Source organism: Leucopleurus acutus (genome assembly GCF_964270905.1).
Source record: "Leucopleurus acutus genome assembly, chromosome: Y".
Taxonomy (NCBI): Eukaryota; Metazoa; Chordata; class Mammalia; order Artiodactyla; family Delphinidae; genus Leucopleurus; species Leucopleurus acutus.
The window spans coordinates 4646221-4666622 of NC_139164.1; the positions used below are offsets into that span (position 1 = coordinate 4646221).

Below are 20402 nucleotides of genomic sequence, written 5' to 3' on the forward strand. Positions count from 1 at the left end.
ATCAGCAGGCGGACTCTCAACCATTGTGCCACCAGGGAAGCCCTAGATGTCACTTTTTGATGATGTCAGAGTCATGCTTATTCAGGTTAAAATAGTTTTTCAGGTTTCACCATACTATCGTCCTGGGTTTCCATGAAGAATGGGAAATATGTCAGCAGCCGCTACATTATGTATTAATTATGTGAGTGCCTGCCAAGAGCCAGAGGCACACAATTAAAAGGAAGTAAGGTTTTATTTATAGACATGGAAAACAAAGGTGGAGATTTAGTCTTTCCTTTTTTTTTTAAACTAAACAAAACAAAATAATGATGGATGGGAGGGGACAGGCGAAAAGAGAAACGCTGACGGTTATCTTTCCCGGGGTACACGTGTCCCCCAGACGTGTGGGCTGAGGCATTCGGGCTCACTTCCTCTGTGCAGCTTTCCACCCACCAGGCTCAGGGCTGCCCGGCCGACTTCCCCACCCTTGGTGTTGGCCGGGAATGCCTTCCTCGGGGCTCTGCGTGCCGCGTGCCGGGGGAGCGAGACACATGATAGTCAAGGATGCAGGGCTGCTGTGCTGCAGGCCGTGCACAGGGCATCCGGAACGCAGCACCGGCTGCGCATGGCCTCACCCGCACCCCGGTGCCTCCCAGTGGGGGAGCAGTTGTCCCCACGTGTGACGCCCACCTCCCCACTGCTTTCCAGCACCCTCAGCTTCTCTGCCCACACGTGTGCACCTGCCGCACCTGCCTGCTGTGCACATTGGCGTGGACACTCCCGTGCACACACGAGATGCTCTGAGTACATGTCCGCTTTTTTTCCCCCCTCCCACTTCAGGGTGCCAGCAGGAAAAGAAAGATCACGGTGCAGTATTCAGAAATGATAGATGTGTCCGTTTGATGACTGCCAAGGTGTGACTGATCATTTCAGGAAGCCCAGCTCCCCTCTAATTTATAGATGAGGCACTAGGGGCCTGAGGGAGGACCACGTGAAGAAACACAGGTGTTAAGTAACTTTTTTATGAGAGCTTCACCAGTCATCCGGTGATGACTTTACAGCCTGTGATATAAGTCCATATAACTTACCCGGGCTGCCCAATGAGTATTCAAAGCCCGGAGCTCTTGGCTGGGGTGCTATCCAGTGCAGTCAGTGGAAAAGCTGTGTGAGGTCCCTGCGGTCAAGGCACCTTCTCTGTGTGCCGGAGAATAGCTCTGTCTGAAAGCCTCATGAGTTGATGAGTTGGATTTTTTTTTTTTTTTTTTTTGCTTCTGGAAATAGTTACTTTGTCTACACGTCCCTGTTTTGTTCCTTTTCTGGAATAGTTAAATAATACATGGGGTAAGAGTTAATTACGTAAGTCGAAGGGCTAAGTGTTAGCTATGGACAGATGGAGGTTTGAATTATCTGGCGTGGGACTAATGAAAGTTAGTATGTGTTTTACTTGGAGTGTTACCTTTTAAAAAAAAATAATCTGTAAAACCACCTGCAACAATTGATACGTATTCATTTGTTTGTTTGCTCTGGAACAAGGAGGTCTTGTGGGAGAGGAAAGCAATTGCCTAGTAGTCTTTATTTGTTTCTTTCTGGATGAAATTCATACTTTGAAAACACCTGCGGGTAAAAACAAGAAACCTAAGAGGAAGTGAGTAAAGAGGTGCACTTTGTGCTGTAGCTTGACTCAAAAGAGAAATTGGGTCCATTAATCCTAGCTATCAAAGTATTAGAACCACTGCTTCTGAGTTGGATACAGGAATATGAATAAGAAGTATTTGCCGTCAAATGTATTCCATGAAAGACGAGTGTCATTCTCAGCTTAGTACTTGCTACTTTTCCGAAACATAATTTTGAGGAGTTAATAGCAGTTCCACTTTTTTTTTTTTACCTTTTTTCCATGTCACATCTTTCTTTTCTTTCCTTTTTTTTCATACTTAGGAATTTGTTTTTTTTTTTTTTTTTTTTTTTTTTTTGGCTGTGTTGAGCCTTTGTTGCTGCGTGCGGACTTCCTCTAGTTGCGGCGAGCGGGGGCTACTTTTCCTTGCGGTGCGTGGGCTTCTCATTGCGGTGGCTTCTCTTGTTGCGGAACACCGGCTCTAGACACGCGGGCTTAAGTAGTTGTGGCACGTGGGCTCAGAAGTTGTGGCTCATGGGCTCAGTAGTTGTGGCTCACGGGCTCTAGAGCGTAGGCTCAGTAGTTGTGGAGCATGGCCTTAGTTGCTCCGCGGATGTGGGATCTTCCCGGACCAGGGCTTGAACCCATGTTCCCTGCATTGACAGGTGGATTCTTAACCACTGTGCCACCCGGGAAGTCCCACAGATCTTTATTTTCTGTTCTAAATATACAAGTTCAAAGTCTGGCATGAGCCACTTGAATCTGTGTCCTGAAAAATGACAACCAGATTTCCTACCTACTTGAGAGGCGTGTATGTCGATCACTGAGTGTGCCCTCAGGACCATGGCTTCCACCACTCCTTGTGGCTACACTGGCTATGTTTTCGGATGTGCTGTTTATTATTCCAGTGTTTGGCCACGTAGACAGGGTTTGGCTTCTGTATAAAGGAGCTGGGTTAAACAGGGAATGAGTCTGTGGTTCAGAAATCAGCCTGTCCATTCTGCAAATGTACGTCAATTACAGAGAAACCAGCCTCTGGGACAGTGTGTCCTTTGCAGTGCATGCCATACATAATCTACCTGTTATGAACCAGCCAAATATATTATTTTTTTCCCCCAGAGATAGATGCTAAGAAATGCATGTCACCCCCCGTTCAGCCTCACCCTCCACGTTTCCCTTGTGAATGAATGATCGGAATGAATTAAGATGTCTAGTTCTTGCTTACTTTACTTCTCATCCAGGTATCCGCAGGTTTCCTGTCCACATCAGTTTTGCCCTTTGTGCTCACCCTTGCAGATTGAGTCAGAGGGCTGCTAGAAAGCATTGCCACCCAAGATGATGTTACTAAAAATGGTGAAACTATTTTACTGGAAGATCACTCCGCGGCCTGGTTATTTGCCGTAGGCCACTCTGTGTGTTCAGTAAACCCATGGCAATACCTGACAGATTATTCCTATGAATTGGTGTCTCCAGGGTCATTCATATTTCCCAACTGAGATATTGCCCCATATTCATTTATAATGAGATTTTAATATAACAGCTGATGCCATCAGGATTCAGAACTGTAAAAGCTTTCACTGCGTGGGGAAAAAAAAAGATATAAAGTCTCCCTCTATTTGTATTTAAAAGAGAAACAGTAAATGTCAGGCATCCCTTAAAAGGCTGGATGAAACAGGCATTAAAGGTTTATGGGTAAAAAATCCTAAGCCGTGTTCTGCAGACCAGTCGCCACCTCTGTTGTTTTCTTTGCTTCTTGTCTTCTGATTAAAATCCCCACTTTGCTTGGATATTAACCTTGTAAAACTCTATCAGTCAGTCAGTGAACTCTTACCTAGGACCCCTGGGATCCAGGTAAAAAAAGGTGTAGCAGGGCTTCCCTGGTGGTGCAGTGGTTGGGAGCCCGCCTGCCGATGCAGGGGACACGGGTCCGTGCCCCGGTCGGGGAAGATCCCACGTGCCGTGGAGCGGCTGGGCCCATGAGCCATGGCCGCTGAGCCTGCGCGTCCGGAGCCTTTGCCCCGCAACGGGAGAGGCCACAGCAGTGAGAGGCCTGCATACCGCAAAAAAAAAAAAAAAAAAAAGGTGTAGCAATGATGAAACACAATGGCAGTCTCACCTCCAAGGCTGTCCAAGATGGAAGACAAAACTCGGGAAATGCTGCAAGTGCCAGTGTCAGGGATCATTAAATGCCTATCAGGAGCATCGAGTGCTGGGCTCAGCTGGGCTCAGCTAGGGCAGCCGGCTTGACTGTCAACTATGGTAGGAAGCCTGCAGGTGAGACTGAATGGGTCCCGGGTCTTTAGTGGTTCCAGGATGGGGGAGTTGTCTTGTCTACAGATAGATGGAGAGTTGGGGTGGGGAGGTCTCCTTTACAGTTAATCTGTCTACCCCAGGGTTTCTCAGCTGCAGAACTGGAAGACGCTTTGCTGTAGGGACTGACCTGTGCGTGGAGGATATTTAGGACCCACCTGCTAGATGGCAGTATCAACCCCCCTCCCAAATGTGACAACCAGACTTGTCTCCAGGTGTCGCCCCATGTCCCTTCAGCTCCAGATGACAACCACTGACCTACAATAAGCATTTAAAATGCACAAGGCACTATTCACAATAGCCAAGGCATGGAAGCAACCCAAGTGCCCATCAACAGACGGTTGGATAAAGAAGATGTGGTACATATATACAATGGAATATTACTCAGCCATAAAAAAGAATAAAATATTGCCATTTGCAGCCACATGGATAGACCTAGAGTGTCTTATGCTTAGTGAAATAAGTCAGACAGAGAAAGACAAATACTCTATGATATCACATGTATGTGGAATCTCAAAAATAATACAAATGAATGCACATGCAAAACAGAAACAGACACAGAAAACAAACTTATGGTTACTAAAGGGGAGAGGGACATTGGAGGGACAAACTGGGGGTATGGGATTAACAGATACAGACTACTCTATATAAGATAGGTAAGCAGCAAGGATTTACTGTATAGCACGGGGAATTACAGCCACTCTCTTGTGATAACCTGTAATGGAACATAATCTGCAAAAACCCTGAGTCACGATGCTCTGCACCTGAAATTAACACAACATTGTAAATCAACTATACTTCATAAAACAGTAGAGTAAAATGCATCAGTCAGAGCTTTGCGGTGGGGCAGGGTTCCTCAGCCTGGGCACCACGGTGCTGACTTTTGGGGTCGCATCATTCTTTTATTTTTTAAAACCTCTGCAATTATTAGTTTATTAGTATCATCCAGGACTCAGATCTTCAGTATTCCTCCTGAAATTACATAAAACAAATGCAGATGGAAAGAATCCAAGGCAAAATTATATAACAAAACAGCACTCCATCACAAAAGCGTGCAAAACTACAAGAACGCTTTTAGAACACTGGCACTTTAAGAGAACGATCATCTCAAAAACGACAAAATTGCCAAATTGTTCCCTAAACTGTTAAGCAGATACACATATGACCCTGATGAATGAGCTTGAGTGTTGTAAAGAAACATCAAATTCAAATAAATCAGGTAATTCACACTGAAATACAAAGCTTGTCTTCCTCCCTCATGTCTACTTCGTTTATAAAGGGGCAAACCATAATATAGGAAAATATACCTGATTTAAAATGTGGTATACGATTTTAAAAGTTGGCCCAATTAATTAAAAATACCTTTAATGGAGGATCTCAAGTTTCCTAAACAATCCATATTTAGATAAATAGGAGAAGACATTTACAGCCAGCACTTTTTCTCCAGAGCCTTTGTTGGGACTAATATCAACAACAACAACCAAAAAAAAACGTAATATGGCAGTCTTGTATTTTAAGCTCACGCCTTTTTGGGGATACATTCTCAGTCTTAAACGTGGGAACTGCAAATATAACTGCCATTACATGGTAATGGGAGTTAAAGGATGTAGAGTCCTCATGTAAAGATTAGAACATACTTTTCTATTAGTCCTTCAAGGACAGACTTTCAAAACGTTTGATTCTAATAATCCCGTGCTGTGAGTAGATTGGTTACTCTTCACTTTGTAAATGAACCTGGGTTATGTGACATCTGATATCCACCGATCAAGATTTGAGTTTCAGTTATGGATGAAAACTGTCTCAATTAAGCTTTTATCACCCTCATCATGAGTATGCAGGGTGCGTACACGAAAGCTTTTTATCAGCTAACTCTACGAAAGATAAACACTGTAATAATTCGTGTGATCCAAAATGGGCAATAGCAGAAGACTAGCTTCCCCTTAGGAAGAAACTTTTCAGACCTATGAAAAGGACAACAACACTAATAAAAAAAATTGTGTTTAATTAGAAGCATTCAGAATGTCAACAAAACAGCTGCAACTTTTCTTTTTTCTGCAATTACAGAGTGGTATTCAGTTAACAGAACAACAATTATTTCGTATAAGCTGCATCAGAGACAGCTGAAGATGAAAAAACTACCATCCCCATATATAAGTAATTTGTGCTGTGCTTTAAATTTCCATGCCAATTTACAACCCCCATACTGTACCAGGCAAGGGTAGTGGCTATTGAAAATACCACCAGGACAGGGCTATCTAAAGACACATTCGGTAGTGTGTTAACTATACAAAAAAAGACACTGTACAGTTTAAAAAAAAATCTTACACAGCCTTACATTTCAGTTTTTTTCTTTAAAAGGAGTGAGTTGTGTACAGGGGGGTTAAATGCTTTATAGACAAGAAAAAAAAAAACTGTGCTGGAACCAACTTATTCATCATCATCATCATCTTCCTCCTCTTCCTTCTTTTTCTTGCTTTTTTCAGCCTTGACGACTCCCTCTTTTTGCTGCATCAGGCTTCCCTTTAGCTCCGTTTGCAGCAATATCCTTTTCGTCCTTTTCCTTCAGCTTAGCAGCCGCTTCTCCTAAGGCTGCTTGTCACCTGCAGCAGTGTTTTTCCACATCTCTCCCAGTTTCTTTGCAACATCGCCCATGGATAGGCCAGGATGCTCTCCTTTGATTTTTGGACGATAGTCAGAACAAAACAAGAAAAAGGCCGAAGGAGGCCTCTTGGGTGCATTGGGATCCTTGAACTTTTTTGTTTCCCCTTTAGGAGGGATAGAAGTTTTCATTTCTCTTTCATAACGGGCCTTGTCCGCTTTTGCCATGTCTTCAAACTTTCCTTTCTCTTTAGCAGACGTGGTCTTCCACCTCTCTGAGCACTTCTTAGAAAACTCTTGAGAAGCTGACGGAAGCATCTGGGTGCTTCCTCTTGTGCTCCTGCCGGCAAGTTTGCACAAAGAATGCGTATGATGGCATTTCGCCTCTCGGCTTCTTGGGATCTCCTTTGCCCATGCTCGATTATTTTTCCTCCGCGAGGCACAGAGACGCCCAGTGCCCGTCCGGCTCTCACTCGCCCCGGCACTGTCTCTATGGAGCTCAATGTACTGCAATCCCGCGTCATTCTTTGATGTGGGAGCGTCCTGTGCACCGCAGGGGCTTGAGAACACATCCGCCCTGGTCCAAACATTGCTGAAGGCTTCCTGGGGAGGCAGAGCATCCTCTGCTTAGCACCTGTGAACTGGAGACAGGAAGGAGCCCCTGGAGGCCTGACGGAAGTGGGAAGAGGGCCCCTGCGTCCTGTCTGCAGCTCTTCCCCCAGGTTTCCGGGCAGCTCTTCACTCTTGCTGGAGGACGCCCCAGCTGGTCCGAGCTGAGTCACTGGGCCAGGGTTTCCTGGGTCCCTACGTGCCGCCTCTGCCACAGATGAGAAGACTGTGGGCTTATGTGAGTTCACGGGATTGGCCAAGACACTCTTCAGCGCAGGACGGCTTTGCCAGGGCTGACTTCTTCAATTGCTTTTCTACAGAGCCCTGCCTTCTGATCCACAGCCCTTTGTCTGTAACGAGAAAGAAAAGAAAGAGATTGGAAGCCCAGTGTCTGGCAGCAACACTTGTTCTGAACCAAGGAATGTAAAACTGATGTACCGTTGAATAGTCTTTCTTTAGCCGACAGAATGCAAATATTCATCGTGTTTATCGCTGAGGAACCATTAATATGTGTGATTGCAGGTTGCTTTCTAAAACTTTGCTCAAGGTATATGGATTACATGATATATTTCAAGATATAGTATGTGTGTGGGTGTGTGTGTGTATATATATATATATATATGAAGGTAATGTACATATATATATATAGATATCTATATATATGAAGGTAATGGTGAACATATACACGTATAGATGTATTATACCTATATATATGAAGGTAATGGTGAATATATACATATATATTCCAGTTGTATTGAATGACAAATTTATAGATATTCCAGTCTTACTCAGATATCGTTGACCTTCACATCGTATACCTTTCAGATGTACAGCACAGTGATTTGGTATACCATGTGTATTGTGAAATGATGAGCACCATAATTTTAGTGACCATCCATCACCTCACATGGTTACAATTTTTGGTTGTTTCAGTTGCCGCATGGCGTGTGTGACAGAATGAATGCTTTCAGTGTAGAAAACGACTGTGTCTGTCACGAGTGCCAAAAGCCGTCCTAAGGCAGCTCAGTGTTGGAGGGGGTCTTTGAATCCTTTTAATAAATTAGTTTTGATTTTCTTTTAAAGCCATTACTTTGTAAAATCCAAAGAATTCTGAGCTCTGAAACACACCTAGCCACACTTGTTTGTGTTTTTTTGAGACCGAGGACTTGGGGTTGTAATTGCCAGCAGGGCAGGGTTCATTTTTAGCTCGTGGTGACTTTGAACATCAGATGGTGTTTGCACTATGTGGGTGTGTTTTTTTTTTTCCCATTTACTGTATCATCATATGCTCTCTTATACCCTCAGAAGCAGCTTCCAGTGCTTAAAACCTCATGACCTTTCTGCACTGTCCAAGCTTTGCAATAGTGTGAAAACGCTCCGAAACCTAAATGCGGCCAGAAGAGTTGGGCAGAAGGACTGTGCCTTTTGGACCCTGTGCTCAGAGCTTCTGTGCCCCATGTGCTCAGGGGGCAGCTTCTCCCCAGCCTGTGCACCCGAAAGGCAAAGAACCCCTAACTCAGATGGACCGTGTGAGTTATGAGGGCCCAGCCTAGTGTTCTGTGGCCCTGGACGTACTAAACTGAAAGGCATGTATTGACTTTGAAAAGGCCAGCGATGTGATTCCGTTAAAAAAAAAAAAAAAAAAGTACCAAGTCCATTTTTGGTTAATTGAGAAGAAGGGGAAATTGTCGTTTGGTGAGAGCAAGCATGTATGCCTCTGCGCCAGGATTTCCCAGCCTGGGCACAGTTGATCCGTGGGCCTGGGGAATTCTTTGTCGTGAGATGGGTCTTGTGCATCGTGGGATGTTTAGGCGCATCTTCGGACACCATCCCGGAGATGCCAATAGCACCTGCCCTGTTGTGAGAACCAGAATGACTCCAGACACCACTAACACCTCTGGGGGGTGGGGTTGGGGGCGGGCTTTGGGGACGAGCTGCAGAGTCACCCCTCGTTGACAACTACCGGGCTAGAAAAAGCATTTAAGAATTAGTAAGACAGAGCTTGGACTGAGAGCACGATGCACCACCTTGGCACGAATGATACCTGGGGCCGGATCGTTCTTTTGTTGGCAGTGCATTGTGGGATATTCATGTGCATCCCTGGATTCTATACACGGGATGCCAGTGGGTAGAAGGTCACAGCTTGTGAGCACAGCTGTGTTGCTTGTGGAGCAACGCCCACAAGCTGTGACAACCAAAAATGTGTCCAGACAGTGCCACCTGTCCCCCAGAAGACAAAGTAACTGGGGCTTGACAGTCGTTGGTCTAGGCGGATCTCATATTACAGGTGGGAAAAAATAAATCTGTGTTCTATAGGTAGTGTTGGGGCCAAGAGTTTTCCTGCCCCACCATCTTGTCACCCATCCCCTGGGACATCCAAAGGGGTGTCGAAAGCCATTTGCCTTCCTGGGCATGCCGGGTCATGTCACATAATTGACATCTCCTGAGGCAGACTCATCACGGTCGGCAGCACGCAGTCGAGTCCAGGAACGTCTAATTGCAAATGAGTCCAGGTGAGGAGTTCATTAATCAAGGAGGTGATAGTCATAACTGTCTAGAGCTAGAGGGTGCACCCTCAGGTTTTTTTGGTTGGAAGTGACAGAAACTCAATGCCCCCTCACTCAAACCCAGAAAGGGATTTTTTCAGTTGCACAGATGGGAGGGAGGCTCACAGCATCAGAGGAAGAGCCCCAGGAACCAGGACCGTTGGCCTTAAGGAGCTGAAAATTCTTTGTAAGTCCAACTGATATGACTTGTCACTGCCGTCTGTGGCTGCTGGTGGAGGGGACCACTGTATTTGAGAGTTGCTGGTTTTGCATCCTGGTTAAATGCAGTGGTGTTATTACCATTTTATGTACATTTGGGAGTGGATGTTTTGGTAGTTATCCGTCACTGGATACAAATGACCGCACATTTAAGGGCTTAGAACAACATCCATTGATTATCTCCGTGTCTGTGGGTCAGGTGTCCCCGCATGGCTTACCTGGCTCGTCTGCTCACGACGGTCTTTACAAGCCTGCAAAATATTGGCCACAGTCGTATTATCACCTGAAAGCTTGGAATCCCCTTCTAAGCTCATTCAACAGGTTGGCAGAATCTAGTTCCCTGTGGTTGTAGGACTGGGATCCTCAGCTCCTAGGGGCCACCCCTCCCTAAAGGCATTTCACACCACGACTGTTTGTTCCATCCAGGCCAGGAGGATTGCAAATCCTCTGCTTGGAGTCTGTTTCCAAGGGGTCACCTGATTAGGCCAGGCCCACCCACTTCAATCTCCTCGTTGAGTTGCACAAAGTCAGTTGATTAGGGACCTCAATCATATTCCTTCACTTTTGCCAAGTCTTACATCTCAGCACCCCCCCCCCCACACACACACACATCCTCAAGAGGAGAGGATCACACAAAGATGTGGGTACCAGGAGGTGGGAGCCATGGAGGCTATCTTAGATTCCTGCCTACGACAGATGCCTTTTTGTGGCAGGACCTGGGAGCCTAAATAGGATTTGGAAAGTAGGTCTCTCTGGACAGCCCTTGCCTCCCTACACCCAGTAGACCCTAGTGCCATCCTTCTGCTGTGATCCTAGCTACCAGGTCAGCTCTCCCCTCCCCCAAGCCCCGTTCGGTCCACCCAGGCCTTACAGCAGAAAGTGTTCTCTTATTGGTTGGAAGTTATCACTCCACTGCTGTCCGTGTAGTCCTTCCTTCTGTCCTTACGCAGAAGGTTCATTGGACCCGAGTCTATGGTCCCTGGGCCACGCTGGTGGGCCCAGATCGTCACCAGCGGTGACCTACAGTCCTGCTTGCGTTCACAGTGGGGGGTTGGCATTTGTCCACATCTCAGTTTGAGGCTGGAACATCACGCTAGTGAAATCAGAAGACTTGGTGGTGTTTTTTAAAAAGTAAACTTCAGCTTGATGTGTCTTTTTTAACGCTTTTTTAAAAACACTTGGGGTAAAATTCAACAAATGGCATGTTAACCGTTCTAAAGTGTGTAACTGAGAGGCATTTAGTGTATCCAGCCACTTTGTTCAACTGGTACCTCTCTCTAGTTCTAGAACTTGTTCATTATTCCCCCCACCAAAACCCCATACCCTTTATCAGTCCCACCCAAACCCAACCTCCTTCCCCTTTAGCCTCTAGCACTCATCTCCTTTCTGTGTCTATAGATTCACCTCTTCTGGACGTTACCTATAAATGGGATCACACAATATGTGGCCTTTTGTGTCTGGCTTCGCTCCCTGAGCATCATGTTTTCAAGACTTGTCCGCGTTGTAGAACTCTGTTCTTTTTTATGGCTGAATCCTGTAGCATTTTATGGCTGGGCTGCATTTTGTTTATCCGTTTACCTGTTGTTGAGCATGTGGGTTTTCACGTTTCAGCTCTTGTGAGCTGTGAGCCCCGGGTGTGCAGATGTCTTTAACAGTGTGGTTCCGCTTCTTTTGGGTGTACACACAGAAGTGGTCTGACCAAGTCATGTGGCCAGTTTATGTTTCACTTTCTGAGCGACTGCCGTGCTGTTTTTCACCTCCAGGTTTCATCTCTCTTCATCGTTGAGGTCCTCATTTTAGATGGTTGTCTCTGCTGTGGCTGAGCGGCCCTGAGAGGTAAAATTACAGCGTCTCCTGTCAGAATTTGTGTTGAGGAAGATGCAGTTTATCCGTGAGAGAGCGCCTGGCAAAGCCTCAGTTTGTACCATGAGAGTTTGTAAGACTTGTTTCTGTCTGCCCAGCAGCCTGTTGGGAAAGGTGGGACAGCCAAGGCTCAGGTGAAATACAAGGAAGGAGGGGACCAGAAACCAGTCACCTGAAACACAGGGTCACATGGTTCCAAGGTCACGAAAGGAGGCCCGTGGGTCCCGAGAGGCCATCAAACCTGTCCTGGTGGCTGGAGATGGGCTTGAAATTCCGTAGGGGCGATTCCTGGTCCTGTTGGGAGTTGCTGTCGGGCAGGGCTGCTGGTGTTCCAGATGGTGGCAGGGATCCCAGAAGTCTCTGAGTTGTTGAGTTGAATCTGCTCCCCAACTTGAAATGGGCCACGGAGCCGGGAGTAAACAGGGTCTTCTGGAACCCTCCCTCCACCTGCCTGTTCTCCATCACACGTCATCTACCTCTCACCTGCGTCCTGGCCTCCCTCTCCTCTCCACCCACAAAGTGTTATTACCCCCATCCAAGCCTGCCTTGGTCTGGGGACAGAACTGGGTGTCCTGAGGTCCAGGGGATGGAACCAATGGCCCATCACCTTATGAAGATTCAAATTCCAGTTAGATCAGGAGCCTTTCTCTCTGTGTTGACTGCACTAATTTCCATCTCTCTTCCAACCCCATTTCCTCACCCTCAACACATACAGTTGTGTCCAGTGGACACATTACGAGATTATGGATTGTATCAAACACAGCGGTGTGAAAGCGGCTGAGTGACTACTTACAACTTATTTTCAGCAAAAAAAAGTGCTCCTGGCCACTGCCCAAGCATTCATTAGGACATGAAGCCTCCTAGGGTACGATGGTGTGTGTGCAATATATGTGGAACCTAATTATATATTCCATTAGAGCCATTGGAAGAATCAATATGGTGACTCCAGATGGCCTTCTTTAAAGAATTACATGAATGCCATACATTCCCAGCTACCTTTGAGCATAGCTGCCACTGAAGTTTTCAAATGGAATGTCTGTTCCTGTGATTTGTTTACTTCTGCATCTTTTAAGCTGAATGAACCTTGTGCATAAAGTTATACTTTGAGTATGATTATTTTTTCTTGGTTCCAATAGGGAGCGAAATTAGAGAGGCTAGTGTCATTTTGACTTGTGATAACTGCACAGCAGGGTTATTGGGGATCCTTTCTGTGGCCCTTTTATATTTTCCTACCAATGTAACAGTTGGTTATTTACCAATTTGCTTGGAATGCTTCCCACAGTTAGTCACTTTTATTCATAGACTTTGCTTTTCAGCAAGACTTTTAGGATTTCCTTCTTCACCAAACCTGGAGTCCCCTCTTGCATCCATGCTGTCCCAGGAGAATTTTCCCTGCAGCACATAATTAACTACATTCTCAGCTTCATCATCATCTCTTGCAGGAAACACTTCTGCTTTTCCTGCAAAGATGCTCAGTGCTGCTTCTTCCTGGGATTCTGGAAGAACAAAAATTCATGAAATGAATTTGTCTCCATGTAGTTGAAAACCAAAACGGATATGCCGTTGCTACGTTCATAAAAATATGTTTAACAAATAGGGCTCACTGTCTGTTTTCCATGTATTATACGGTAATCATTGAATTTAAGTAAATTTGATTGGAAAGAATTAGCATCCACCCTTGGCAGCCTTTCAATGATAAAAAGATGCCTTGAATTAAAAACTTGGACAATTCCATGGAAATAATCTTGAAGATACTGCTGTCTTTGGAGATCTTACTAAAAATCATGACTTTGGACGATCCATGAAGCCTAAGAGTATCGCGTACTCATTGAAAACAGGGGCAATGAAAAGCATCGTGCTTGCCCCCCAGAACCCCGTGTACCTTTGAGCCACCATGCCTGCACCATGTGCAGAGTCTAGAAGCCTCAGGAACCCAGTTGTTGGTAACTCTGGCCCTGAGCCACTGCCCTGGGCCATTCCCCACACTCCTTCCCGTTACACAGTTTACTCTGTGGGTCAAACCCTGTTTGCTTTTCTGTCTTGTTTCTACCCACACATTGTTGACCTTTCCTGAAACCTTAGCTTCTCTCCGCCGTGCTGGTTCCGCATCCTGGTGGGCTGCCTCAGACAGACGCTGGGGAAGGTCTTCCCAAGCGGACGTGTCCCTGCCAGGAACATCAGGAGACAAGTCAGTCACACACACACACGTTCACATCTAGCAGAAAGAGAGAAAAAGCATAAAACATGTAAAAGCCCAACCACCTTATTCAATTTCCAGTGGCACACAAGGGCACTCTGTTCTAAATTTACATATATACATTTTTAATTCAGTCTGTGTTATTTTTCTTTAAGTGATGTAACGCCTGTTTACAAATGTTTTGAGGCTTATTTTACGTATTTTGAAATTCACCCACTTGCACCAGTCAGTGGTTTGCATTAGGTTAGCAAGTTGTGCGATCATCACCGTAAATCAGTTTTAGAACATTTTCGTCACTCCAGTGAGATCCTTCACGCCCGTTGCTTTTCATCCCCACTCCTACCCCGGGCCTGAAGATGTCTTTAAGAAGTCAGATTTTTCTCAATTTCATCATATTTCTTGGAACCCTGTGATTATTGCTCTCGGGGATGTTGCCAATCATCAGATCATATCATTCTGCTCCATGACCCTATAATCCTTGTCTTACAAGGTCCCAGAACTAATCGCTCAAGCATGAGGAACTAAAACTTATGTGTTCTCTCCATCTCCATGCCCCTCACTGCTTGGAATGCTTGTCTTTTGTCTGCCTTTACACTAAACCGTCTGACCTTCTTCTGCCATTTTCACCGTTTTCTCCTAACTACTTGAAATTATGGTCGTTTCCAAAGGAAAGGTATATGGACCAATACTTAGGTCCTTAAGACTGATTTCCCTTATAAACAAGTCATTGTCTGTCAATGAGATGATCATTACTTGTCTATCTCAGGCTGCTCTCATTTGAACAAATGCACAGTTATTTCAAAAGGCACAGCTAATTGTAGGAGTAAGGGAAATGCACTGAATATGGGCAAATTACACAGTTGTAAATAAAATCAAAACTTGAAATCTGGACATGGAAGCATGCTAGGGTATTATTTGGTAAGGATTTTCCAAAGAGAGAAGATACCAAGTGAGATAATTTGCAATTATACAGTAGACTCCCAGGCCTGGTCCAGGCAGTGAATAATGAGTTCTTACCTATAGATAATGAAACTGGCACAGAAGCCTGATCTACTGGTGATCTGGGACTTTAGCTCCTGGACATCGGCTGGAAGTACTGCCCAGCTAAAAGCTTAATATCTGATAAACTCTCTTCTTTCTGGAAACTTTATCCCACAGATAAAATATTGCTCTGAAATTGACTGTGATAAACCAGGAAGAATTGGTTGGTGAAGCGAAGTGATAGAAATCCTCAGAAGGAAGTGACCTCTTTTAAAATCTATAATAGTGAATGGCCAACGCGTGCCCTGGGGCTTAGAGTCGTTCAGATAAAAATAGATAATATCTCCTCGCCAGGGACTCTGAAAAAGGAATGACTCAAGCATGAAAATGGACTCAGACACGAATGTCTGCCATTGCAATCACAAATCCGTAAAGGGTCCAGCGGAGGAGGGAGAAAACAAGAAATCGGCCTAGCAAAATAGGGTTTCCCTCTAATGAACCCAGACTTTGAAAGGGAGTATTCGGGAGGTTGGGGAAGGGCAGAGAATCATGAAATGAATGGCTTCAGATCTCCATCATGTCAGGAAGACCAAAAACCCCAAACAAACTCCTCAAAATACTCACCTGGTGCTCTAGTTCCCAAGTCTACCTGGGCAATTTCCATGCCCTTGGATGGGACAGCATGCCCACTGCATCAGACCTAATCCTTGGAAAGGTAAAAATCCATTTAAACAGCACCTGTATTTTCAAAGTTCTGAAGCTGTACCTGCGGATGTCACAGAGCCCCACCTGGAATCGGCCCTATTTGCTTTATATGTCTGACTCCACATGGTGCTGATACGTTTCTTGGAGACCATCACGTGGAAATGCTCACCTGATCCACTGCACAATGTTGACTCGTATCCTGGGCTGTGCCTTTGGGATTGCTTGTTGTTTGATCTACTCACACGAGCTGAGACCCCTTTTGCATTCCCCGGCATTTTAAATCCAACCCCCTCCTGGGATCCCCCAGGATCACAGCCTCACAGACTCTCATGGGTAGCGGGAAACTTTGCTACCTCTGAAACTCTGAAAAGTCTACACAAACAAGCAAACTAACTAATTGACTGGCCAGCCAATGGCTGTTGACAAATGGGACTCCCCTCTCTCCCTTTAATCCTTAGACTTGCCTTAGATTTTAGGCTGCCTCAGTGGTCCCTTCTGGCTTCCCAAAGCCACCTTCTTAATCAATCCTCTTTATCCCCTCAGGTCCACGTCGCAGACTTTCATCTCTACCTCTATCTAACTGGCTTGGCGGCTCCTGGATCTTCTTTCCCAAGGTCACCTTTGACCGTCTTACTGCCAGTTCCAGTATCTCTTCCTTTCGATGATTCCCATTTCTGGTTCTTTGCATACCTTTCAGCACGCTCTTTCTGAGCTGCGTTCTCTGGTTCTTTTCCCCACCTCTGCCCCTGGAAGTTTCAGTTTACTCACGCTTATGTCTTATGCCCTTCTTTTCTTCTGTTTCCCCTCGCTGGGCAATCTCACCCACAGCCATGGCACCAAATGTCACCCTCAGTCCTGTTTCCTAATTCCCTATCCTGTGCTCTGCTTTCCCCCTCATTCTAGTATCCGGGGAGACAATACTGGTATCGTGAGTGACGGTAGGCACCGTTCCAGATACAAAACCTATATCTCAATCCCACCTTTTCTACATACAAGCTGAGCTGGTAAACACTTCTGTAAATGTCAGTTTCCCCTTCTGTAAAATGGGAAGGAATAATAGATGATAGATAATTTAGGTTGACATAGATGATACATATTTACAGTATCAGGATCGTAGGTAATATATAGTCACGGTATTAGGAGAATGCCTAGCGCATTGGTAGCCCTTAGTAATTGACGATGGCGATGATATTTTATTGTCTTTTTCCTGTGACATGAGCTACAAATATTTTCCAAACTAGGCATGTGCAAAATTCAACCTTTAGCTGCTCTTTTCCAAATCGCTGTACCTTCAGTCCATGTGCTGGAAGCATTCATGTCCATCCCCCCATTCCCTTATCCAGTTAGTCATCCACCTGGCTGGCTTAGTTTCTGAAGTACCTCTCTGACCCCATGGCCACCATCTGCCGATGCTCATCTTGGGAGTTTCACTGCAATGCACTCTTTGGATGCATCCAATAAGGGGGGCGTTTGGGCACTATAGCCCTGTCTGTGGCGAAAGTTCACAATTGTCTTTCCATCTTCCTATCTTGCTTCTCCACTCACCCTCAAATTCTGTACTTACCTGGTTCTTTGTTCTTTTTCTTAGAAACAGTATTCATGTTTATTAAACACATTTTTAAAGTATTATTAGGTGTTGAACTTTCACGAGCTTCAAGGTTTACTTTTCTCCCCAGTTCTGCATAACTGAACTTTCAAATCTGCCACCTCCCACTGAAATGACTCCACTCTGGATTCTAAGGCGTCAATTTCTTACAGATTTTCCTTTGCTTCTTCTAACATTTCTCCTGTTTCTTCTTGAGAGTGACTGATGAAAACACAGGGAGACCAATATGATGAGGTATCACTAAGCAGTCATCGTCTGCAAGCATGATGTACTCACAAGCATCTTCGAACTTTTGGAGTTGTTTCTTTCTTCACTTCTATTTCTTCCTTCAGGTCTGTGACTCTACCTATATTCTGTGCACATTTTTTTGTTTTTTTAATCTCCTGTTTAATCTCCTCAAAGCCACATTGATGTCTTCTGCACCTGCCCTTTTTATGGTGGCTGCCATCTTGGGTGGTTCTTTGTTCTTTAATTCATCTCCATTCCATCCAGAATGTTCCTTGAAAGTGGATGTTGTATTGGCACTTTAGAACCATTTCCATGTTTCCTGGCAACTCCCTGACCAATCTAGTCGCAAAGGACTCACCCTTGGCCTTTTGGCCAATACCCCATTGATACCAAGATTTCACATTGTCCCTGAAGCACTTGAAAGGATTTTATATCCTGAGGTGATCTCCATGGTAAGAGCCAGGATGCCAGCGATGCCTTTTGTACCAAGGGGAAGAAGGTGAGGGTGGAAACCCAGGCAGCACGTTTTTGGAGCAGAGCATAAATGGAAGTTGAAAATCTGTCAACAGATTCCCTTAGGGTGCATCCCTTCCCCACATACCCATGCCCCCGCCAGTCTTTGTGTCTTCCTAGGGGTCGGCGAGCCCCAGTTGGAAGACTCGTGACCTGGATTATTGGATTCACCTCCTCCCTGGTCTCATTTTCTGCCAAACTTATTCGATCAAAATCTCCCCTTTTTCCTCTGTGAGAGTAATTTGCTCACCATGTGTCTCTGTTTTCTTTGAAAACCTACCTAGTCTGACTTTGGAAGAAACTCTTGCTTTTGGCCTTCGGATGCTTCCAAAATCTGTTTCCATTTCACTCAGTGAGCCTCACCTTTCACGTCGCCTCCGTAAACATTCCATTGCAGGGAGGCCGGCTAGTTTTCTGTGGGCATATCCCTTAGCTATTTCTGCGTTCAGCTCATTAATAGCCAATTGTGTTGCTTGCTAAAATGAAATTATTACGGAAGTAATAACGTTTATGTGTCCCCTAACAAGTAGTGTGAACATTAACTTTTCCTGCCGCCTCATCCCGCATTGATTTTACACAGCAGAAACTTTTTTCCTCAGGTCACTGTACTTGGGGACAGTTCAGGGACATCTGATAGATCAGAGAGAGATGGAGGGTTACGGTGCAGTAAACACATTCCTTCTGTCGACATAGAACACTTATACAGAATCAGAATGTTCATTATCATGGGGCATTAGCAAAAAAATAAAGTTTTGCCCTTTCCATTTTTTAATACCTACGAGAGCTTCAACGCTGAGAGGCAGTAATTCTGTTCAGTGATGTAGCGCTTCTAAGCTGAGCTTAATTTGGGGAAAGAGCTGTTTTGCTGTCAGCACAAAGAAGGGAATTGCAGCTCCCAGCAGCCTCTCCTGCTGTGCACGCTCCCTACGAGTGCCGAGTGCCACGGGGGCATCACGTGGTTCCGTGACCCCAGTTCATCAGTTTTCCTCCGGCTGTTGCCTCTGCCCTTATTCTCTTGAGACAAAACTTTCCGCTTTCTTGACCGACTTCTCGAGAAGGTCATAGTTAGCTTTCTCCAGTCCTTGACCTCCGGTTTTCTCTCTGTTCACTAGATCTGTCTGAATGGTGTTGTGACCTCTTTGGTTTCTAAAACCAACTGGGGGGGTGAAACACCAGGAAACGGCATTGTTCACGCTTGTTAAAGTCATTTCCTGGTGAACGCCGGCACCTGATGAGTTGCCCTCTGCTGCCACAGTTGGCCACATGTCAACGGGCAGGAATATTCCCCCTGTGGGGAAGGCTGGTGATGCCACGTGGGTAGCCAAAACGGGGTCTGGAAGGAGCCCTGGGAGTCTGCGGCAGTGTCAGCTGCCTTCCTGTGTGACCCTGGGTCAGGCACTCACCTTTCACGGGGCTCCATCGTCTCACCTATAGATTGAGGCCCTTTGGATTTTAATTCCTGGACTCTATAGAGTCCGGCCCTTTGGTTTGAACCAAAACACCCATATTCTGCAGAGTTCCCAGGCTACAATTTGAGATCAGATATCCTGAGCTGTAAAACCAAAACCAGGGGTTACTTTAATGAATGTGACTGCACTTTGGGGTAGGGGGTGGTAATCGAGTACTAGGTCATTCATCAAAATCTTCCCCTAAGGGAGCTGGCATGTTCCATAAATCCCCCCAGCTACCCTAGATGAATAATTTTACACTGAAAGCAAGTAATCATGAATCTGCCTCTAAATCTCGTCTTTAAATCCACGCTCAGAAGTTGACAGACTGTCCCTCCTCCTGAGTCAGACGCCACTTATCAGCCTATATATGGTCAGGCCACTCAGTATGGCTGTTCTCTTGTTCCCTGTACGTCCCCTGCTTGACCAGTCCCTGCTTTGCCTACACCCTACTCACAGGACCGTGCTTGGCCCCTGCCCCTTAGGCCAGAGCTGCCCCACCTGTTGGTTTATTAAAGGGAGACATCTGCCCTCGTGATGATTGTTAACCTGAGGGGCTGTGGGCCCCTGGTTTCCCTGGTAACGGATGAGCCCACCTCATGTTTATTCCCTCTATAAATGGTAGCCTCCTTCTCCCCCGCCGCTTGCGGAGATTCTTGCCATGTTCTGTGCTGTACACAGCGGGGGTGTTGCTCCAGGACCCTTTGCTTCTGATGTCTAAGTTCCCCCATCCAGTAAACCATCGGTGCCACTGTCGCTCTTTCTTCCGTCTCGCAGCTGGGTAGCGACAGAGCTTGCGGGGTGCAGCCGCACAGCCCGTGACCGGCAAGGAAAGCCCAAAGCTGGTGCTTCTCGCTCATGGCCTGCTTCTCAATGCCCTAACTCAAGCCCATCTCTGTAGAGAAAGGCAGCGGTAGCATCCACTGAGGAACGCTTCATGGTTTAGTCGGCAGGGCCAGTATATCTGCCGACCCAAGGGTGTGGGACT

The 20402-nt window shown here is 45.8% G+C and overlaps 1 protein-coding gene and 1 pseudogene across 2 annotated transcripts in view; one reads left to right on the forward strand and one right to left on the reverse strand.

The window, feature by feature from the left end:
* The window catches only part of LOC309978871 (steryl-sulfatase-like), a 180278-nt gene that overhangs the window by 24052 nt on the left and 135824 nt on the right, over positions 1 to 20402 (forward strand). The window lies entirely within an intron of this gene.
* On the reverse strand, positions 6329 to 6914 carry LOC309978863 (high mobility group protein B1-like; annotated as a pseudogene). The gene has a single exon. The product of its transcript is annotated as a high mobility group protein B1-like (transcript).